Source organism: Poecilia latipinna, unplaced genomic scaffold (genome assembly GCF_001443285.1).
Source record: "Poecilia latipinna isolate Pla-1442-1.1 unplaced genomic scaffold, P_latipinna-1.0 Scaffold627, whole genome shotgun sequence".
Classification (NCBI taxonomy): Eukaryota; Metazoa; Chordata; class Actinopteri; order Cyprinodontiformes; family Poeciliidae; genus Poecilia; species Poecilia latipinna.
The window spans coordinates 1-13699 of NW_015113243.1; the positions used below are offsets into that span (position 1 = coordinate 1).

Genomic DNA, 13699 nt, shown 5'->3' on the forward strand with positions numbered 1-13699 from the left:
AAAAAAAAAAGAAAATAAATATATACTATATAAATATATGTACATATATACGTGTGTGTAAGTACAGGGAGCAGAGCGGTTTGAGATGAGAACCAGCATGGATACGGCAGTGGCCGAGGAGAAGGAGTGGGCTGGATGTGCAGGGAAAATTGGATAGGCAAACAACAGAGAGAGGGGAGAGGCAGGCAAGAGGAGATAGCGAGGCAGAGTGGCAGAGGAATAGGAGAGGTTAGAAAAAAGGACGGGGATGAAGAAGGGTGGGGAAATGGAGATCAGACAGAGAAAGGTGGTGGAGGAAGAGCTGTTCCTCCCAGTCGTGGGCACCATCCTCAAAGCTGCTTTCATCTGCCCTCACATGTTCTGCCTATAGGTGGAGAAAACCCTCTGCAAACCTGCCTTGCAAAGACACAAGCTGATCAACAACAATACAGAAAAAGTTGCTTAATGCAATTTATTGCAAAAGTTCCTCTTTAAAAAAACAAAAACAAAAAACAAAAAAGAAGCCCAATTATTTTCCATCTGAAAATTGAAGGCGTTTTACTTTCAAATCCGTGAAACAGACAGTTTGCTTTCCCGCCATTTTGAATGAGACTGTAGCGTAGACGTAAAACGAATATAATTAAAGCAGAAAGCAGGGTTGGGCGGCCCTCAAATAGCTTAAATATGTTTTACTTTAGCATACAGTCATGGACTGGTTACTAGTGTCGCGGTGTGAGACACTAGTAACACTAGTAGACACTAGTTACTGTAAAGTAATCACAGTTACTCATTCTTGTTTTTTCCAGCTGTTTGAAGCTTGTGTCAGTGCAGTGCAACACGTGTACGTATCAAATTAAAATTACAAACAAGATAAAAATATTTCTGATGACAACATAATTATATCTCAGCTGTTGTGGTTGTGCTAAGACAGTTTCCACAGAGCATATCAACAGCTCTTAAGGTATATTTGGCGTTTCAACTCCTAAAATATGCAGTTATAAGCACTTTTTGGGGTGGTTTGAGGTGGATGGGGTCTCAAGTATTCAGAGTGTCAAGTGTTCGGTGTTTTGTTGCGGTTGCCGTCCCTAAAATATGTGATTGCCTGCGGTTCAAGCACAAAGTCTGAATCTACGCAGTAAAGTATCTGCATAGAGATGTACTCCCTCAGACTCAGAGACTTCCTAAACACTCAAAGCAGGAAGAGGAGAACAGAGTGAAAGTGATGCTGACTAACAGTGCATGGCATGTCCAAGGTTTAGCATAATTATGCCCCAAGGCTATAAACTGTTCCCAAACCATGATCAGCTCAAACAAGGAGACGGCAGAAAAAAAAAGCAGTTGCATCTGTAACAACCCTATAGATGAAGAAATGCTAAGAATAAGGAAGCTCATGATTGTAAGACTTTTGAACTAGGTTTTATTTATGTATTTTCTTAAGCTAATTTTTTATTTTTTATTTTAGTAAGCTTACAAAAAAGGTCAAAAGTGTGTGTTCTGGCAAGATGCTTTCACTGTACGGTAACAACACTTTGCATCCTAAAGTCATTTTCTGGGATGAAGAGGAAACAATTACATCCACTAGTTTAACGTAGCAGCTATGGTAATCAGCCAAAAAGAAAAGGAAAAAAAAAAAAAAAAACACATTTAACTTGTCATGTTGTTGCCTGAAGTAATCCTCTAACTCTCCTGCACATAAACTTCTGATGTTTCTCCATCAGAACGCTTTTTTTTTTTTTCTTCAAAAGCAATTGTCTTCTAAAGCGCTTTGATAAAAGCAAATGTTTTTTTATGGCAGAGGAGATTTTAACTGATGTTTGCTCCAGGTGGAGAATATATTCCTGAAAATGAGGGTGTGGGCTGGTGGAACATCTCACAGCTGGACGTGGTGAAGTCGGTGAGTCACATCCATTTGAAACTCGGAGCTGGATTGTAAAGATAGCAACCTCAAAGGCGGCGAGTGGAAAAATAAAATAAAGAAAAAATAACGCGGCGATCTAAGAAACCCGGCTGGTGTGGAGTTTATAGTCGGTAGTTGACTTTGTGATGTGGTGCAGCTTCCTGGACTCAGCAAGCTAATTAACTTTAAACTGTAAACATCTGAAGTGGCAGGAGCAATCTCGAATGTTATTCCAAATGCTTTAATTAAAACCTTTATTTTAATTGAAGCATTTTTCGCAGGAGTTGACGGAACAGTTTAATTCAAGTACGTGTAAAACCAATGACAGCACGCCTTTTACATCAAGTACAACCTCAAGTGTTTTTTGTTTTTTTATCCATGCCATTTATTCCTAAATCAAAGGCTTTGCCGGCATTTGTATTGCGTAATTAAGTATTGCATAATTGATTCAGTAACAAAAATTTGTTACTGAAAATTTAACCTTTAAATTGTTTTATTCAACAGGGCCAAACTTTGACATCAAAGAAAAAAAAGCGTCTCTTTTTTTTTTTTTAAATCAAATCTCTGGTGCCATGATTATTGAAATCCTTAATTATTCATGTAGAAAAAATGACCTGCTTTTTGCTACAAAAAGAAAAAAAAATCTAAAATGTGATTGCATTAATTAGTTGAAATGTGGCAGAAGGAGGGGGACGTCATTTCAAGTCTACAAAGTTAGGCGCAGCGGTTAATCGTGGTTAATCACAATGCTAGAGAGTGATTAATCCAAGTAAATTTTTTTTAATCAATTAAAAAAAAAAATTAATTCAAACCTGGATATAAATTTTCCACCAGATAAAAATGTATCCAAGTTTGCATTTGCAGTATACATCTACTGTCTCACCGCTTATACAGTCACAGGATATATGAGACGCTGTGGCTATTTCTGAACTTAAGAGGAGGTTCTGTCAAATTTCAATCCCAGGCAAATGAGATTAGGTAGAAATTTAAAAAACTTCCAATATTGTTATTAAAAAAAAAAAAAAAAAAAACCCTGCAATGTTACGTTTATTAAAGTACCCCAGTATTAAATACATCACAACTGTGGTTTATTAGAAACAGAGTCATCTTGACGTAAGATCAGATGTCTGACAAAATCTATTTCGAGTTAGGGATGCATTATTCGGAAGACTCCCCCACTGTGTACTTAGAGATATTACTGTCAGCAATCACTTAACAAACACACAAATATCAATACTGCGTCGTTGCTCTCGTGCACACTGCCAGTGCTGGCAGTCCAATGGGTTCAAAATCCACTACAGCAAGAGGAGCAGCGCAGGTGACGCTGTTTGTCTCTGCCAGACTCTGCAAAGAAAGCCTTTCTACAGCAGTGCCTCCTGGGCTCAGAGACCACAGTAATTAAGCAGCAGGGAGACCAGAATTCAAGGCCCCTAACAGTCTTACTTCTTCAGAGTTTCCATTTTGCTGCCGCCAGTATTAAGACAATAATCAGACCGATAAAGAAATGGAGACTTCATTTGGTGAACAAGCAGAAAATCTTCCATCAGAAAACCTACCTTTCACCACTCAAGCAAACTTCCCGGCAGATCGTGAGCTGAAAGACGAGAAAAAACACAAAGCATTAAATGAAGGTCTATGCAGATTAAAAAGCACAAACTAAACACTAACGCCTCTTTTTGGAAAAGGTTCATAATGGATTGAATCTAAAACCCGGACCGACACGATGATTTGTGGCCTTGCACTGATGCACTACTTTTCCAGACTCTTACCGTGCTAAAGGGCAAACACTTATTACCCACTGATTACATTTGGCAGGCTTGTGCGTCTGACACTTAAAGCTTTGTAATTTTCACAGTCTGTCTCAAAAATTCAGTCTTGGCCACAGACGTCCAGCCACCGCTTGGACATTTCCAACAGATTTCATTAAGGAGAAATTAGAAAGTTGGAAATAGGAAGGGCAGCTCCTTGGTTAAGTTCACGCCGAAAGGTTGCCTGAAACAATTAAAGATCAACTGGAAGAATATCATTGCGATTACACGCATGAGGTGTCCGAGTACCAACAGATTCAGAACCAAGTAAGGAAAAAAAGGGAAAAGGGGGAAATCAAACAAAAGTGACAATCATAAGCAGAATATGTCAATGCTATGCAACTTTGCCCTATTTTATTATTTTTTTTCCAGACCGCAACATAAAATTTGAGCTTCCCAGTGGTTGTTATTGATAGAATCGATTCTGGCAGAGAAATATGACTGCAGAGCATGGAGGCTGAGTGGTTGAACGGTTGATGTCATAATGCTGAAGAGGGGATTTATTCCTGGTTTATATGCACGCTATATCAGAGTTACTGAGACTAAACAGCTTTGGTTTGATAGCTACACAGCTGTGCAATGCCTCGGCTTGATGATCAGTTTGAACGGACATAAAGTATATTTTACATCGCGAAAGTATTCCCAACCCTTTGACCTTTTTCACATGTTGTCACATTATGCCACAAATTTCACTGTGATTCAACTGGGAAACAAACAATATATACCAACAAAGAATAGTGCATAATTGTGAAGGGGAAGAAAATTGATTAAAAAAAATCTTTGTATTTTGGGGGGATTTTGTAAAAAAAAAAAAAAAGAAAGAAAAAAAAGAAAAATGCGATGACTGTGGTTTGCATTTCTCTTCATTTGCAAAGTGAATACTTTGTGAAACTTATTGTTTGATATCCTGCTGGAAGGTGAAGGCCAATCGCCACGTAACTCGTGAAAGAATAGTATTTCCATGGCGTTATGATGATGCAACCATGTCCTGTTTTTGTTTTCTTCCTGAATTGCAATTATTATTTTTCTTTTTTTGATCCACCTTCTTGCTTTGTACTTTTGACCCATCAACTCTGACAACTTTACTGTCCACACCAAAGAGAAACATTCCCAAAACGGATGGGAATGTTTCCCATAACTTTTGGGAAGCATTGGTAAAATTTATTCCGACCACTTACAAGGAAAAGCAATAATAAAGATACTTCTGCCAAAATCGTTCAGGAAGTGTGTTCAGGCTTGACGTACAGCGTTTGTTTTCCAAAACTAGTTTTGCATGATGGCCATAAAATTCAAATTTTGGTCTGATCTGATTTTTCCTTCCACTTCACAATTCAACTTTATCTATTACACAACTCCTTATAAAAAATACTTTTAAGTTTGCAGTTATAACAAAATGGGAAACATGAGTAATGGAGGAAAAATTACTTGTGCAAGATGTTACGCATTCAAAAATAGAAAAAACCGAGAAACACTTGTCACAATCATAAGTCGGTTTTGGTTTGACTGCTACACACTGAGCAAAAAGTCACTTTTATCACAACTTATCTAGACACAAAATAATAATAATAATAATAATAATAACAATAATAATAGCAGTTTTGGATGACGCCCAGCATTAGTCACATCTTCCATTAGTGGAATCCAATGCAAACATAATTTGGAAAGAAGCAAATGAGAGAGCACAACACCACAGAGAATTTGGATTCAGATAATTGCCAGTCCCGCAGTATCTGATCCATCCCTCTGCTAAAGAGGGTTTTTTGACCCGTGGGGAATGCAGAGAATGATTAATAGTTATACTGCAGCAATCAGTGTGCAATAAGAGAGAGGTCCAGCCACCTTTTGTAGATTTATGGCTAATAACCGGCCTTAATGTAGCCACACTAGTTCTTTCAAGACCTTATGGAGTTAGTTGTTTGTTTTTTCAACATAAAGAGGGCAAACTATTTGTTTTCTGAGGCATACTATGTGAGTGTTTGTAGATTTGGGGAAAAGCATTTTCAGCTTAGACCTTTCAAGCATGTGAGAAATCAAAGTGTTACATGAATAATAAGGTCTCTGGGAAAAAAAAAAAGAAATAATTATGGATTTTTTTATTATTATTATTTTGATGGTGTCCCGAGGTGTGAGATAATAAATACCAAGAACCTCCAGAAATACACCAAAGGATAGAGAACTTGACAAGTAAAATAAAATAAAAAAAACTTTTGAATAATTTACACGTAATTAGCTTTTTACCGTGAACAGATCGTAAACTCTCAAAGGGATCTTCAGCAAGTTAAGAAGATTCCTAACGAGGGCTACATTTATTCAGCTGCTGTTTGACAACACCTTGACAGTACATTATGCTCTAAATAGCCCCTAATAATGCTGCCAGGGTGTGAAGCAACTGTTGAAACAGACATGATGACCTTCTTAGAACGCCATCTGTTGCACAGCAAGGCGGTATTAGGCAGTCAGGCTGAAAGAGTCGCATTACAAGGCAACAACAGCGTTCCCCTGCAATGTAAATAGCAGAATGCAGTTTTCCACATTGCAAATTGCAACTGTCAAATCAGTAGAATTTCAATTTGAGTAAAAAAAAAAAAAAAAAAAAGCAATACAATATGATGCCTTGGCCATTTTTGACACAATGGTATAAATAGTAAACAGAAACTGTACACTATTGCTAAAAGTAGACAAAAATGTGCTGCAGCGTGAGCCTAAAGAGCATGCTAGCACCAGACCTGCTAAGACTAAAGCTTAAATGCTGGTGGAAAACGCCTAAGCTGCGGTACTATCCAAACTTCTCAGATGTTAAGCGGCTTTCAAGTTATGAACAAAAATGAAAGCTCATTAGGAAATTTCATTTCATTGCTATCAAGTCAAACAATAAACATGCCAAAGCTAAGCTAACTGCATTTCAACGTACAGAGCCTAGCTTCAGCATTATTTACATTCAAACTTCAATTTTAAGCCTGGTTAGTTGGTGTGAAATGGTTAACTTTTTCTTAGGGTCGTTATTTTATAAAAGATTGTGACAAAGTTACATAATTTCCCCTCCAAATACTAATAAGTTGTGCTAACCTCGTAGCACTTAGCAATTAGTCCTGCTACATGGCATGGTCACCAACCGATAGCCAAAAATTATTCCGGTCGTAATATTCCTGGTTGCGTTAACTACACCACATCGTTCATGTCCTAAAGCAGCTCCAGACCGTCACACTAACAACGATGTTTGAGGACCTTTCTCTGAAATGTTGAAGACGTGGGAGACGCATGGTGGACACTCGCATAATCCAAGCGGTCGAAGATCATTTAAACAAGTTACCATTACACTGTTGTGGTTTGCCTACTTTGATGCTGGGTGCAGTCTTGATTTAATAGTCTATCATGCAAACGGGAAACCATCTTCAGATATCCAATTTTATAGAGCAAATCTACCCTGGCACATGAAGACAACCATCTGCATAAAATACTAAACAGAGAACACGTAAAAATAAAGAAAGAGACTTATTGAAGTACTTTTCCTCCACATCAGGACGCAACCATCCAGAAAGTTCCACTTAGGTGGTATTTTTTATTTATTAAATCAGACATGAATGTGGCAAGTGAATGTGAACAAAACAGATTTGACTATCAACAGTTTACTCATGATCTGAAAGTTAGGGGCTATTGTATTTTGACATAGGACAAGTTGGTTTGTATACCAATTTATTAAATATCTGTAATATGCTTCATGTTTTTACTCAGGGTTTGTCTGTCGGCTGTTGAAATTTGTCTAAAGCATTTGAATGTGATAAAGAAAAAAAAAAAGATCAGTATATAGGCAGATATCTTTTGTGACATTGGGGGTACAGAATTTCTACAACCAATGCTTTTAAAGGGGATTACTATCATTTTACTGTGGTTTTAATGATAGATTGGACAAGCGACTTATTTTGAATGCATCTGTAGTTTCAGGAACATTGAAGCTGGCAAACGTAGCGCAGATGTGAGCCCCAACTAAATAACTACAGCGATAGCAGGACTCAGTACTTCGTTTGCTATTGTCACCTCTTTAATTTGCCACATTGAGTCCAATAACCTCCTTATGATTTTTCTGCCTTTGGACTTTCACTTTTTCCACAAACATTTTTCTTCCATATCCCTTGGTGTCAGGGTCACTGTCCTCCAGCTCCGCTCTCTGCTTCACCCTTACCTCCCCGATTTCTGTTTTTTCCTCCCTCTCCTTTCCCGAATTCTGTCCATTGCCCTGCTGACAGGCACCCATCAACCTGGGTGCAATTTAAAAAGCTCTTTAACAGCTGCCATTCCACAGAGCTGGCTATCAGTCCATCTGCCAAAGCCCAGACAGCGTCTCTCCACAAGTCCAAATGGAGTGAAGGTGAAAGATGCCATTTCTCAAAGGTCTGCTGAGCTGAGTTGAGGAGACAGTAACTGAGGTGAAATTAAGATGCAGAAATAAAACTTGGAATCCAAGGAATTTGCAATGGAAATTACAAGGAAGTTTACAATATCAGAAATTGTAAACTTTAGTACATGATTCTTTGAAGCAGAAAGCTCCTGGGCCATTTGCCTTGCAAGCAGAGACTCATCGCCTTCTGCTGAGTTTGTGTTTGAGCTGAATCAGTGCGCCCACCTGCCTGCGAAGGCTGCATACATTGCTCATCTGAAGGTGCGTGTTGTCCGAAACAATCAAGTGAAAACATCTCAGACTGGAGACTGGACTACCTGCTGTTGTGCATTTCTCTCCTCCATATGTCTTTGTCAGAAATCTTCACCATGCGTCGGATGAGGGAGGAAATCAATCCAAGAGCTGCTTTTCCAGTTGCTCTGTCGTGTGAAAGCAGCTAAGAATTTTGCGCTGATACTCGACAGATTAGCTCACCCTGCCAAATGTAACAACTGTGCCGACCAGACCATCTGGTCTCCATTGTCCGATGCTAATTTAAAGAAAGCGGAGACTAGTCAACACTATTTATATAATCTCAGTTAGCGAGTTTGGCAGATTTATACGAGAACAACTTTGTCAGTTTAGTCAGGTAGAGTTTGTAGTGTGAGCTAAACGAGAAATGTGTGTCTTTCCATTAGATCTACCTGAGTTTTCCTGGGGAGATTCATTGTGGGAGCTGGAAACTATCAGATCAAGAAGACAGCTGACAGATTGGCAGTCAAAAACAAGGCTAGCTTAACTCATATTTACCAAAAACTCATAACTATAACAGCATGTATGTCTTTAGGGATTCTGGAATTTGGGGTATACATACACCTTCACAAGAGACCATCGTGTTTAAAATGTTCACTGTCCACAGTGATGGTAAAGGAAAGTGCTCCGTCCATCATGCTGAAGGCTTAAACACATAAATGATCACATCTTCTTCATGTAAACGACTACCACAAACTCAACTTTTCAGAGTTCTTGCTCATTTATGTGACCGTGCTACCAACTGTGCCCCTGTGCAGCCACGTCCAAATATGTTAAATGAAAATATTTAGTCCTTCACAAAACTGGCGCTCATGGTAACGCACTGCAGCAAGCGCATCCAACTTTCAGATGAATTCTGTGAAGATATTTTCAATTGCTGTTTCTGGGTCGGCCTCAGCCATTGTGTCGGGATCTCTTTCTGTCTGCCAAAGCTTTTAGTCCATTGTGTAGCAGCATCACTTTTTGCCTGTAGCCAGAAGACCACATGAACAAAAGTTTGAGCTGGCTGGGTCACACTGAGATGTACCTGGGGCATGTATGCATGTTTTCCACGGACTGTGGATGGTAATCGTCGAGTCCATTAACATGAGAGAGTGCTACAACTTCCGAGCTGTGGCTGGCTGGGTGGAGGGGGAAACATGCCTCAAGCTAGCTGGCGTTATAGACAGGCATCTTTCCTGATTCCATTCAGCAAAGCAAATTAATGGAGTTGAAGTGGGTCGTCCGGAATTAAATTCAATTAAATTTGATGTCCGAGGAAAGGCTTTGATGTGACCAAGATGAGGCTAGCATTGTAGTTTTGTGTTCAATGAAAGGATACAATTAAACAGAGGGCATAATATTAGTAATATAGATATAGATATTCAGTATTTATTTTTATTTTTTTATATACATGAACAGTGACTTTATCCATCAAATAAACACCAACATTATTTTTTGGTTAAGCCACCCAAACAGATTTTGATGAAGGAATATATTATGGGTTTCATTCATGTGGCTAAGAGTTGGGCAAGAACAAGAACATTTATCCAGGAAAAGCTTGATTTGGGGAAGATTTTATCATGTAGCTGAAGTAAATTATGTTAGCAGTGACAAAACTCTGTATGCCTGCAGTATGTGGGTTTGCGGCTGCTTTTCAGTGTTTTATAGTTTCATTTTAAACTATTTTTTCCCCCCACTACACAGTGCTCTGTCTAGCTGCAGGAGAAGTCATAGATCTCTATTGGTACAACTACAACATTTAATGGTGTGAGTGTCCTTCCCATGCCCTTCTGTAAAAGCCAAGCATCATTAGTGAGAGGGTTAAGAGCAGGGCCAGTCGCCCATATGTTTCAATAATTACCCTGCACTTCTGACAAGTCACATACAAAAAAAAAAAAAAACCAACAAAAAAAAAACAACTTGTTTTGCAGAGTTTATTTCTCTCAAATGCTTGCAAAGGAAAATTTTAAAGGGAAACTTTGGGTTTTTTTTTTTTTTTTTTTTTTTACATAAGGTTCTGTGAAGTAACTACTAGAAATTGTTCCCTTATATATATATATATATATATATATATATATATATATATATATATATATATATATATATATATACACACACACATGTAGAAAAGTGAATAAATTCTCAAAGTTGTGGAATACTAACAAGTAGTCAGGTGGACCCTCCTTTTAATCAGATTTATGCAGTTTAATAAAACTCAACTAAGACAATGTTAACGTCTTTGGGACACGATAACATAAACATTGTCTGTTTACAACTTCATATAACACTTTTATAAAGTTTGTAGCTTTTTTTCCCAAAACGAACAACGTTTAGAGTTACTCTGTTGTGTTCAAGATTTTAACACATTTTTCAGGACAACATTTTTTTTTTCCAGGCTTAAACTTCCAGAGTTCTGAGTTTTCATGTCAAGTTAAAGTATAATTACAAAAGTGTTTTTATTTACTGAAACTTTCAACCAACACACAGAAACAGGAAGTGGGACGAGGGGGAGCGATGGATGGATAAACAAATAGACGGTTTTGTCTTTTTCTCCCATTTCTGTTTCTTTACCTTTCTGCGAACTCAATATGACGTCTCTCTTCCAGAGATAAGGGAACTATTACTGATGGCTTCAAAGAACCACATTTAATAACATTTGCACTGTGCCTTTAAGGTTGCAAAAGGTAGACAGTAAAATGCTCTTCTTTTATCACACAGAAGAGGCTGCAGCCGCAGCCTTATTTCCAGGCACAGCAGTTTGTGCACTGAGTGATATATTATTTTTCTACAATCTCTTCCCTTTGCATCCCGACTGTCTCAAATCATAATCCAATCTATTTTCCACCTGAGCAGCCTCATGAAACTGCATTTAATTTGTCAGATCATTCCCATCCATAATTCCCTGTCTATTCAGATCTCAGCTGTTTGAAGAGTAGATTTGGATGAAAACAAAAAAAACAACAACATGGGGGTCAATCAGAGACGCAGCCCAGACCTCAGAGAGTTAATAGCAAAACCTTTGAGGTTGACAAATTAAATCCATAATTGGCTGAGCCTTGATGCTATGAATATAGTTGGAATAATGTTTTAAGTCGCAGTGGAAAATGAGTTTGTCTGAGTCGTATCACTGTCCACACGGACATCGTTTTAAATAAGCAGCAGCAACAAACAAAGAGTAGTCTCAGCTGAGAACAGATTTGTTTTGAGGGTTAGAATAAGTACTTGTTTAGTAAACCAGCACATTTCCCCAAAAGAGAATAGACGACTGGATATGTTTTGGTAATAATCATACGAACAAGACGGGTAAATCCTTCACATGGTAAATCCTTTTTTTTTTTTTTTGTTTTGATTCAGAGTTGAGGAAAAAGGGGCAGATACTATAAGATTTTTTCTTCTTTCTGCTACCTTTCATTTCATTTTTTTTTTCAAATACATATGTAGTATGTTTGTCAGTGTATATATTTGTGAAATGTATACAGATGGATATGTAGGTATGTATGGATGGAGGTGTATTTTCTTTTTTTTAATTTTTGTATACTAAAAACTGTTAGGATGTTTTCTTTATTTTTTTTTTATTTTTTTTTTCTCTGTATTGAATGAAATGAATAAATTTGAAAAAAACAACAACAAAGAAAAAACAACAAAACAACAACAACATTGAGCTAGAGGAATACAATAAACAGGCAAATAAAACTGAATAAGTTTTTAGAGCTCATCTCTTTGCTACTTTCGAAAACCACCATCACCATCCAGAGAATTGTTTATTTACAAACACCAGTCTGCAGCAATTTGCGGCTATAATGGTAGACACCATTCAGCTTTAATAAATCCTGTTCATGGGCCGCTTTGAAGTTTCACAACAGGACAAGCTGATCTAAAGTAATTCCTACCAATTTCTTATAAAGTAGTAGGGATTTCACTATTTGTAATGGAGGAGACCCCAAGCAAAAACTAGTGCAGTGACATTTATATAAATTATATTCTGCCAGCAATACACCTATACTTGACGATAACACAGACGGTGTGGGACCCTTAAGATCTGTTCAGGGTGTGAGAATGGAGTTCACAAATGTGTCACTTCACAATATGGCAGCTGTAGTGTTTGAAGCCACGTGATCACATGCCGCGCGACTACTTTTTGGTCACATGGACTGAGTTAACGTAATGGGAATAGGAATTAAAATCAAGATTCCTGTTACGCTGATTAATGCCAATTGATGCATTGCTGCAGCAAATTGCTGTTTTTCCACTTTCCTTTTAGTTATTATTATCATGCAACTGATGAGACCGCAAGTAACGCCCCTAAACACCACATGTGGAATGCGTGCAAAAATCACAATGTACATCAGTTTGATCCAAAGGTATCGGAGAACTTGCCGCTGACGTGTTGTTATTCCGTTCTCGTCGTTCCGGCTCTCTCATGAATGGAAATCTCCCCAAAAAAGAGAAGTGGTTAAGCCATTTGGATCAGCCATATCCCTGGGCAAAGCAGCAATTAGAGCCTAAGCTGCCTTGTAAAATCAATTAGGAGTTGTAGTGTATGTTACAGGTACAAGAGCGGCTGGCACCTCTCTAAATGGACCAGGGAGGGAGTCTTTAATCTTCCACGCAAGAGACTGTAATCTGCACCATTTAGTCACCAAGTTGTTGTTTTTTATGAGATGCTATATTCTGTCAGGATATTATATGCTTCATAAGGTAGTTCTTACTTTTATGTAAAAAAAAAAAAGTTATAACAGAGATGACTGTTGGAAACTTTCATCTTTTTCTTTTTAGAACAACTTTCATGAAGTTCAGCTAGAGAATTTAAAATTTTTTCCTGGTGAAACTTTTTTTTTTTTTTTAAACAAACCCATTAGGAAGAATAATTAAACTAAAGCTTATTTACCTTCTGTATCCTAACACCACAGGGGCATATTTTCCTTTACTTGGATTAGAAGTTTAAATGTTTATTTATTCATTTATTTTCCCCATTTTTCTCAATTTGCCCCATAGACATTCTGTGGTAAATTCACTAAGTTATTTGCTGGTATGAAATGTGTTTGCGCATGCTTCTCGTCGTGAATCTGAGCATTGAAGTAGAAATATTTCTGAGACATCTTCACCCAGCAAAATGGATCTATCCAGCTGATGAAGTTATTATTATTATATTTCACTATGGAGTTCCTCCCATCGCTCTTACTCATGTACAACGGTTTTAAAACTAGTTCTGGGAACCCTGTTAAACAAAAACATGGGTGCGTTTGACTACAAGTCTCCAGAAACGGTACAATTTGAAAGACAAGGGTCCCCCCCCCATGTTTAATTCCGTTTGGATTCATAACTCAGGTGTCATTCACAATTAAC

At 37.8% G+C, this 13699-nt stretch overlaps 1 long non-coding RNA gene across 1 annotated transcript in view; it reads right to left on the minus strand.

Annotated features, from left to right (window-relative positions):
- Window positions 1–3391: 3391 nt before the first annotated feature.
- Window positions 3392–13699, minus strand: part of LOC106954093 (uncharacterized) — a 268751-nt gene continuing 258443 nt past the window's right edge. Inside the window, exon 9 of the long non-coding RNA XR_001426301.1 lies at window positions 3392–3470. This is a non-coding gene — a long non-coding RNA (uncharacterized LOC106954093). The remainder of the gene's footprint in view (window positions 3471–13699) is intronic.